We start from the raw sequence: 10,291 nt of genomic DNA, 5'->3' as shown, positions 1-10,291 counted from the left end.
ATGAACTGGAAGTCGTTGGTTATACCGATTCTGATTTGGCTGGTGATCTGGATGAAAGAAAATCAATTGGTGGCTATGTTTTCATGTTTAATGAAGGTGCTATTTCATGGAGAAGTGCCAAGCAAACTATGATCTCTACCTCTACTATGGAAGCAGAGTTTGTGGCATGCTTTGAAGGCATGAAACATGCAGTCTGGATTAAGAATTTTGTCAGCGAGTTGAAGATTGTAGACTCAATACAGAGACCAGTGAAGATGTTCTGTGACAATAATTCTGCAGTGTTCTTCTCCAAGAACAACAAAAGGACTTCAGCCTCGAGGTTAATAGATGTGAAATTCTTGAAAGTCAGAAAGAAAGATAAGCAAGGTGCAATAGTGGTGGAACATTTAACTACTGATTTGATGATTGCCGATCCTTTAACAAAGGCATTGCCAAATAGAATTTTCAAGACTCATGTAACTCGGATGGGAGTATTGGAAGCTTTTGAAAAGTGGGAGTAATTGTTGCTGTATTCAACAGTATGTTAGAACTACTGAAAGATGACAGTAAAATGCTTTTCAAAAGGGAGGTTTTCTGCAAAAGTTTTCTGGAAGCTAAGTGTTTTAGTTAGTTTTCTTGTTTGTTTTGTTTGCAGTTTGTTATGGTTTTTATTCAGTGCAATTTTTCCAGATATTTCTGTGATTGATTGTTCTAGAGAATAGTTTTTCGATTCAATAAAAGCTTGTGAATCATTTTTAGTACTGATAAAGCTGTTGAATGTGTCATAACTGTGTTGTTCACTCTTTAGTGAGTGATTTTGAGTTAACAGTTCACTGATGGATATTTTGATATTGATTTTGGGCTATGTGAGTGGGAGTATACGTTTTTGGGTTTACTCTTGTATTGAGATGCATTGCTATAAGCATAAATTGGACATTGTGATTTGTAAGATGATTTTGTATTTTGTGTTACAAAGGAGATTACAAATTCATTGTTTTGGTTTGTGTAAGCTGGATGTATCTGTGCACTAGTGTAATGATAAAAGACTTGTGTGATCACCTTTTTGATATATTTGAGATAATTATCTGTTGTGATGAATCATACTCAAGTGGGAGAATGTTAGAGTATGAGTATGATTCTTACATGTTTTGGGATAATTAACATTATCATAAAAGAAGTCTTAGTCATGTTGGCTGGAGTAATCCTATTGTGGGTAGGATATTGAGAACTCCTGTATTTGCACATGTATAGAACTCATATTCCTTATTGGATTGTAATAGGACAATCGATATGCTTAGTATATATACATAAGCCACTGCTCTCACAAAGGTAACGCTCTCATCTTTGCACCAATAACCTATATATACAACCACATAATAAATTTTATTTCCAACACAGTAATAAACAAGGGCTTAAAATTCAAATAACTAATTTCACCACAACCAGGTCTAGAATTTCACTAGAGCGTAATATCCGCGCGTTGCCGCGGGAATTTGGAAAAGCGTCAACTGGAAAAGGAGGATTACATTCAGTTACAAAACATAGAAATTCCTGGTACAAAGATACAAAAAACATAAGAATAACTGAATTTCTTCTAATAACCCCATCTAATATACTTTGTGTTCCAGCTTTTGCATACAAAAAATGAGGAGATGCTGTTGTATGGGGATGCAAAAAATATTGTTGAGTTTTGGGCAAAAAAAGATATGTACAGGTTTTTAAACATGATTTAATATACATAAACATTCTTGATCGGAGTAGTGAAAGGTGTCTTCAGCCCTTGTTGTCATTGATAAGGCAACCTGAACAAAGAGGAATAGAACAGAACATATTTAGATAGGAATGCAGAAATGGATAATTATTTGAGATGTTTTATTTTAAATAAATGAAAGAGTAAACTGTCGGTTTACCCCTGAACTTTCACCTCACTTTCGATTTCTCCCCTGAACTTTTCCATTGGAAAATTAAGGACTCAAACTAATTTTTTTAGCTAATTTGCCCCCTACCGTTAGTTTTTCATATATTCCATCCATATTTCCGTTAAGTGAGATCATGTGCACAACATGTGAGGGTAGTTAAGTTATTTCACTCTTAAAAATGATTAAAAAACTAAAAATAATAAAAAAAGCAAAACTTTCCCTGTATTTTTTCGCGCTAATTCCTATCCTCGATTTTATTTTTCCCTCTCATTCCTATGCATGAGAAATGACATATGGTGTTATTATCTACCATTTTTATTTTCTCTAACAAATTAATAATTTGACAAATGCTAATGGTGCTATTGTCTCCAAAGCAGTGCATTAATATAAGAAACCCTAGTCTTTTTTATGGACATGTTTCTTATATTAATGCACTGCTTTGGAGACAATAACACCATAAGCATTTGTCAAATTATTAATTTGTTAGAGAAAATAAAAATGGTAGTACATGCTTCAAAAAAAAAGATTAACTTAGCTACTTATGAAGACAATAACACCATATGTTATTTCTCATGCATAGGAATGAGAGGGAAAATTAAAATTGAGGATAGGAATTAGCGGGAAAAAATAGAGGGAAAATTATTATTATTATTTATTTTCAGTTTTTAATCATTTTTAAATTGAAATGACTTAACTATCGTCACATGTTATGCACATGGTCTCACTTAACGGAAATATGGATGGAATATATGAAAAACTAACGGTAGGGGGCAAATTGGCTAAAAAAATTAGTTTGAGTAAGTTCATGAGGGAAATCGAAAGTGAGGTGAAAGTTCAGGGGGTAAACCGACAGTTTACCCTAAATGAAAAGCCAATTAAAACTGAATTAACATGTGGTTTTCATACGGAAAAAATGATGGCCTTTGTGTGATGCTTGCAAAGAATCTCTTTTTCATCCTGCATATACAAAAAGAAGATAGTGACTATGTTTAGCACTAATCAGAAAATTATAGATAAATAGCATTGTACATGTTTTTCAATCATAGCTTGAGATCAATGTCATTTGATTATTCTATTGCTGACTAAACAAATTAGAACACCACAGATAATAAGCATGTGTCCTCACGTACAAAACACCACTGCTATCGATGAAAGAAAAGTCGATTCACCAAGAAAACTCAACAATAAACAAAGCTGTTAAAACATTAGGAATAATGGAATTAAAACATGCATTAATCAATTAGTTCCCTGCTTTATTTAAATAGGAAATCCATATACAATTAGGAAGGAATGAAAGCAGGGAATACATACCCAAACCAACAGTAGCCTTCGAACTCCTGTTAAATCTCAGATTTATCAGCGGAGTAAACCAAACGCAAAATCCACTCTTAGCCGACAAAGCCTCAACAAACTGCCATAACTCTGCATAAAATCAAACTGTTAGGGTTTCGTTCAAATCAATGCAAATTCGAAATAACAACTCTCATATAAGGGTTGCTGAACTTACCTGAGTTAAATATAAAAAAAATACGATGATCTGAACAAAGATCGCACCCAGACTGCACCAAAAATTGGTCGGAAAGCCGATGACAATTGGGGAGAAACGATTTACAGAGATGCAAAACTTGTCTCAAAACAGAGAACCCAAACAAACTCTAAAGAAGCAGAAAAAGCAAAGGAAAATTTGAGGAAAGAAAGAGATAAAAATGAAACAAAAAGAGAGAAATCCTCTCGGCAGAAAGTTCCCGAATGATCAACACGTGGAAGACAGAAAGCAGAGCAAAACAAAAAAATAAAATAACCAAAGGCAACTTAGGCAAGGCAGAAGACAGCAGGGCTTCTCACAACTTTTAAGCTTTGTTTTTCATGCATTCAAAAAATTTTATAATTTTTTATTGTGTCATGTGCCACAAACTTGGATTAACTAATTTTTTAAAATATTTGTTGTCAATTTTGTTATCATCATTTTATCTTTCTTTGTGCCCACACTCTGCAAGAGACTTTGCATGCAGATTTTTTTTTCAATATTTGTTGTCATCATCATTTTATCTTTCTTTGTGTCTACACTCTGCAGGAGACATTGCATTCAAATTTTTTTTATAATATTTTATCCCCTTGTGTGCCACAAACAGTGTTCCATGCGAGCTACTGCAGGAGACTTGGCATGGAATGGGAACAGGTGGGTTTCTCACAATTTTTAATAATTATTTTGTCCATGCATTCAATATTTTTAGAATTTTTTATTGTGTTGAGCGCCACAAACCATGTGGCCTGGGTGAAGTCATATTTTTAAAATAAATTCTTGTCAGTTTTATAATTAATTATTTTATGTTTCTTTGTGCCATAACTCGAGGATCATAGACACGTAACCTGAAAAGGGAAAGGATGATCAACATGTGGCAATCATGGGCAAAACTGAGATTAGAGTAAACCTGGGAGGGTAGATTCGGAATGACACTGTTACCTTCACTGTTCATGAACAGTGTTTCACCCGTTTGGGTTTTAGTATATATACTAGCTAGTAATGCCCGTGCGTTGCTGCAGGATTACAAATTGATTTACTAGCAGTGTATAAACTTGAGTTAGCATTAGTGTAACATTAATTAATCTAAACAAAATTACCATAGTGGAGGAAATAATTTTATTTGCTATAGAAAAATTATAGTTTTGATACCTTACAAAGGTAACTTGTTTAAAAAGATTGAAAGCCAGCGGTTTTCAATCTTGAAATTCCACATCATCCTTTAAAAAATAGCGACCATCATTGGATAGAACTATTGTACCACCTAGAAGAAAGAAAAAACAATGAGTTACTAAGATATTCTTATACACAAAAAGAAAACACTTGAAATTGAATGAACAAAATATTCAAACATGGAAAGCACATCATGAGGGATAATCTATTGTTTTTGGCCAAGTGAGGAATGATATCCTGAGTACCGAGCGAAAGAAAAAATTAGTTAAATAGCGACCATCATTGGATAGAACTATTGTACCACCTAGAAGAAAGAAAAAACAATGAGTTACTAAGATATTCTTATACACAAAAAGAAAACACTTGAAATTGAATGAACAAAATATTCAAACATGGAAAGCACATCATGAGGGATAATCTATTGTTTTTGGCCAAGTGAGGAATGATATCCTGAGTACCGAGAGAAAGAAAAAATTAGTTTTACATTATGTTATGATACCTGTTGGGTTAGACCTAGTTTGGGAGTGAGGTGCTTAAAAAAAAAAGCACCTATGAAAAAAAGCTGTGAGGGTTTTAGGTGTTTGGTAAACTGAAAAAAAAAACTTATTTTGGAAGCTGCTATGAGAATAAGCTGAAATCAAAGGAAAAAGCTGAAGCTGCTATTTGCAGCTTTGGAAAACTGACTTTTTTTCAAAGCACATGGAGCTACAGTGCTCCTTTAATGAAAAGACCCACTATCAGACTGCTTTTTTTCCAAAAGCACTTTTACAAAAAAGTTTACCAAACGCTCTGCTGCTTTATTTCACAGCCGCTTATTCTCACAGCAGTTTTTTTTCAAAGCACAGCAATACCAAACCAGCCCTTAGTCTTGTATTTCACTTTATTTATAAAATCAACTACTGATATGGTTACAATGCTGGTAACATCACCCCTAGTATTGCGTGTCCATCTAATTTAACTTAAAGGTTTCTTGTTCAATTTTGGATATACATAATGCTTCAGTTTAAGGTTTACCATACAAAAAAATTGCGAGTCTAAATGGGTTTTATAAATAGATGATAAAACTGCAACTCAGTAGAATCGAAGACAATGAAAATTGTATATTATTTACCATAAACTGACATGCAAATTTAAATGCAAGACTGCAAATGAAGAGAATTTGTTTCATCATGTTCAGCAAGGAAATAAATAGCAATGAAAATAGTATGATTTGGTGACCCTTACCTTTTAACTTATTCCGACAATAAGGCATTAAAGGTTGACCAAACCAGATTCTGCAAGTAATGAGGTTGTATAAAAAAGCGAACAATTTTGGTCTCAAATTTTTTCTAGAATAATTGAAAAAAATAAGAAAATTAACAGGTAGGAGTGTTTAACGTTATTTAATTATATGGAATGACAATAGTGAAGACCTAAGAGCTGCATCACGTGTGACAGCAAAAGAAGCTGTATCTAGATTTGGGAAAAAAAATACATATAATTATAGAAATAAGTATATAGAATTTTCAAATGCTCTCACCTGCGAGGCTTTGAGTCGAATATAACTGGTAAGCCCATTCCATTGGGGAAAGTTACGACCGATCCTGATGGACTCATCACCCATCAGACAGAATCTGGCAGAAGTTTAAAAGCATTTGCTGCCCTTTACAGCAAAAGAAATGAATTACCATAAATCAAGAATCTATACCATGATACACAAACAGAGGAATCATAGCACCAAACCATTTGAATAAACAATATAAATAGATAAAGAGAGAAGAGATTGCAATACCTTCTCAGTGTGTATTACAAATGAAGCAAGGAGGATGGAGCTTCGATCTGAAACTGCTATAACATACGGGAGGGAGGGTTAGGAGCGAATCGCTAATTACCGCCTAATTTGACAGAATCTGGGCCAAATTGAGCTTGCCTATTCTCTGTAAATTTGCCAGAAAAAGCAGTAGTTAGGGTTTAAACTGAAATCACAAATTTAAAGCAGATAGAATGTACCTGAGGTTATGAGGAGGTCCTCGCTAATGCTGGATGGGGCATCAGCCCAAGTCCTCTTCCATATGGGGATTCATGAACCGGAGGGGACATCTTTGATAACCAAGCTCAAGGATGGGACATCTTTGATAATACCTTTAAAATGGAAGACAATTCAGTTGCGTTCCTTTGGTGCTTAACATGGAACAACAATGCCCGCGGACCGAAAAGAGCAGATTTCATACAAAAATACTAATAAATTTGAAGGAACCCAGAAACAAAAATTGCAGGAGAACTTAACTATTTAGCTTTACTCCTTAGGTCAGTTCATAAAACCCTAAATGGTCGAAAGCCATTTGTTTTCCACTTGTAATCTCAGCCTAGAACAAAACTTCATTCAGTCAAGGAAACACACTTTATCAAATTTATCACCAAAAACTGCAAAAAAAGTTTAAAATCTTTCCAGAAAGCATATACAATTGAAAACCATGAGCTGACCTGAAAGGAAACACACCGTCATCTCAAATTTAAACACCTCATAAAACCCATGAAAATTTTTCTGTTTAGCCAACAGTCTCTCAGCCAAACACATTTTATATTGAAGCTGAACCAAACATAACAAAACTGATAAGGCGGAAGGTAACATAATTTATATGAATTTAATTATTTGCTGAAAAAGATAACCACACATAAAAAATAGTTTTAAGGATGCAAACAGTCATTAAACTAAAGAATTAATAGGCGTGAAAGGCTTCATGCCCACAAAATTTGGATCAGCTTTAACAAATCTAACTATTTTGTCTAAAATGAGCTTCGTACAACATAAATATCTTTTAAATGTTAGTATTATCGAAAACATCAGGTGAAAACAAATAGAACACAGATTTTATATCCCAACTAATTATCTTTGCTTAACATGAATAATTCTCTTAGGACCAAAATAATTGCCTTAGGACCAACCACCTGTGTAAAAACCATAACCAATTTCACCAAACTGACCACAAACAGAACACATACACTACAAAGCAGAAAATAACTCAGAAAATTACATGGGTGTACAAATGTTTGCATGCTAGCAATCCACATACAAAACACAACGGTTGAACCACTAACAGCACAAAAACTGGAAAATTACAATTAAAATCAATGTTTCCCCACCTCTTCTGATCGTTACAAAAGGCAGAAAAATAACTCTGCTTTTAAGTTCTTCAATCATTTAGCTGAATAAAAGATTCTCTTCCATTAGTAATTTTAACCTAACAACAAAATTTCCTAAATTCTAATCACTCCTTTGTTTTCCTCCAAAAATGACAAACAAATCTAATCTAACACCCATCCAGTTTTGCTAAAGGCATTCTTTTCCTCCTCTGTCCCTGTTTTTCATTTTCCAATAAATATGGAATCAAACCCATCAACCATTTATCCAACTCAGTGCACAAAAACCCTATTAAAGCTAAAAATCATAACTGAAGCATTATCAAAATAGCTAAAAACATAAAGACTGGTGATATACACAGCAAAAGACAATTTCTTCCACCAAGAATTTCAATACAATCTTTTTTGATGATTTTACATTTTTCATAGTTTTTGCACATCCTGAAAAAACTTATAATTTTTAAACTTCATTTTACTATAATATATAAGTGTGGTAAAAAATGGGACGTCAAATGATTTGTTAACAAAAAAGACAGACACAAAGGTAAAAGAAATAGGGCAACCATTAGTAGGGAAGAAACTGATGTCCTCTTGAATCAACGACAAACAGTTCATATCTTCTCGAATTAACGAACATAAGTTCCATTTTTCGTTAATTCAAGGTAATATGAACAGAAATTATACCTTCGCAGTTTTTACATGCACGAATCCTATGCAATCAGCCAAATCGCTTGTGTCCTCTCAAAGATCTGTATATCCATTACAAACTAATCTTCAGTCTTGCAGAAAATGATATGCTGAGTACAAATTCCTATAAAGGTCATACCCAGTGCACAAGGCTCCCGCTTTACGCAGGGTCTGGGAGAGGTGAATGTCGGCTAGCCTTACCTCCATTTTTGGGAGATATACTATTAAAAAATACTAATAATTCCATCATTATCACTGTTCAAACTATATAATATGTGCAAGTTTATGCTACAACGGTAGAATAAGATGGTTGTATGAATGCATCTTTGTTCTTTCCTTTTTAATATGTTTGGATCTGACTGAAGAGATCACACTTTTATACAGATAAAATGGATGACAAAGCATCACTGTAAATATTCACAAACTTAACCATAGGATCCCTCATACATACTCATGTTATTTTAATATAAAAGTTTTTAGGAATCAAAGCTTATTAAAACATATTTTTGACGAAATACACTTAATATAGCATGACACAACAAAGAAGGTATAAATATCCTAATGAAACAGCTATTTATTCCGAATAGGTATTTTTATGGGCTATCACAATTTTGTTCAAAAGCAAAGTTTTTTGCTGGGTTCAATGCTTATCAATCACTTTTACTACTTATTAATTCTACAAAGCATGAATCCGAATTAAAAGACAGTTGACAAAATTCAGTACCTAAAACACTTGTGATTTCCCAACATCTACAAATGCAAATATTTTCCAAAATATCTATGCAAACACAAAATTCGAAACTAAATTCATAGAAAAAAAAAAAACATTTAAAAGCAAATCATATTGATAGTGTCAACCCAAAACAGCAAAGAAGAGTAATTGGGAAATATTGACCACTACCTCAGACGGATACCCGTTTTCAATATTCCTCTGGTTTTGATGCGTGCACAGATGGCACCCACAGTCTCAAGGGTGATGCGACCACAATTGCTTCTGTTTCTGGGTTTCAAGCCAGGACACCTCCGTTTCTAGATGCTTCGTATGCCTTAGTTTCTCTCCTTATATCTCAAAGCTAGTTACCTATTTGTTAAATGCTGCAAAACCAAAAAATTGGAAAAGCACAATTTGTCACCCAATCATATAACAGCCAAAAAAACAACGCTAAAATTTCCTACAAAGACAAAAAGAAATCAACAAAATTTAGCCAATTCTAATTTCAGCAAAGGGAAAGAAACCTAAAAACAACAGAAAGGAAACCTCAAAATCCAAGTAAAACGAAGAACAAAAATCACAAATCACATAACCAAAATTAATAAAACAATAAAAAAATTAAAAAAAAAGCAACATGCATAAACACAAAAATAATCAATGAAAGCAAGGAAATCCATTTGTAAAGGGGTTTTTTTCATTCTGAACCTTGAGAACTGGATCTTCTAAACACCAACGCGAGGAGCAAAACGAAGTCAGAAAAAATTGAGCCCATTAGCGAGAGCATGACAAAAATTAAGAGGATGCAGTCGAAATAGAGGCTTGATCGACAATGGTTTCTATGGTCTGACAGGTGCGCAGCCAACCGGAATCCGTGAGACACCAAAAAGTGACAGCAAGAGAATGCGAGTTCGAGAACGGTGGAAGAGAGGGCAGGTTCGAGAACAACAGAAGAAAGATATGAGAGAGTAGCGGAAACCAAGAGAAAAATCGAGAAGGTACGGTTGAAATGGAGGGTCGATCGATGATCGACGCGTGGACCGAATGGGCAAAATAGCCATTTGACTGTACAGAGGAGGAAACAGCAAGGCAAACAGAGGAAAAACCGAGGGGCAAAACTGTCCGCCCACTGGTCATCCACAGTACCACGTGGTTGGGTTTTAGTATATAGAGATTTCATAT

At 34.1% G+C, this 10,291-nt stretch overlaps 1 long non-coding RNA gene across 4 annotated transcripts; it reads right to left on the bottom strand.

Moving 5' to 3' along the window:
* Positions 1–1,439: 1,439 nt before the first annotated feature.
* On the bottom strand, positions 1,440–10,187 carry LOC103419150 (uncharacterized). Of its 4 annotated transcripts, XR_011574959.1 has the most exons (13): positions 9,818–10,187; positions 9,302–9,495; positions 8,398–8,462; positions 7,057–7,162; positions 6,860–6,949; positions 6,583–6,714; positions 6,365–6,509; positions 6,113–6,235; positions 5,818–5,867; positions 3,406–4,897; positions 3,210–3,320; positions 2,805–2,855; positions 1,440–1,781 (listed from the first exon to the last, which is right to left on the bottom strand). It is a non-coding gene; the product is annotated as an uncharacterized lncRNA (long non-coding RNA). The 4 variants fall into 4 exon arrangements; XR_011574960.1 differs by lacking the exon at positions 7,057–7,162 and having other exon boundaries at positions 9,818–10,186; XR_011574958.1 differs by lacking the exons at positions 6,860–6,949; positions 7,057–7,162 and having other exon boundaries at positions 3,210–3,309; positions 9,818–10,185.
* Positions 10,188–10,291: the final 104 nt, after the last annotated feature.

Source organism: Malus domestica, chromosome 13, assembly GCF_042453785.1.
Source record: "Malus domestica chromosome 13, GDT2T_hap1".
NCBI classification, from domain to species: domain Eukaryota; kingdom Viridiplantae; phylum Streptophyta; class Magnoliopsida; order Rosales; family Rosaceae; genus Malus; species Malus domestica.
The sequence above is the reverse complement of the archived record's forward strand: the minus strand, read 5'-3'. Positions and strand labels throughout refer to the sequence as shown.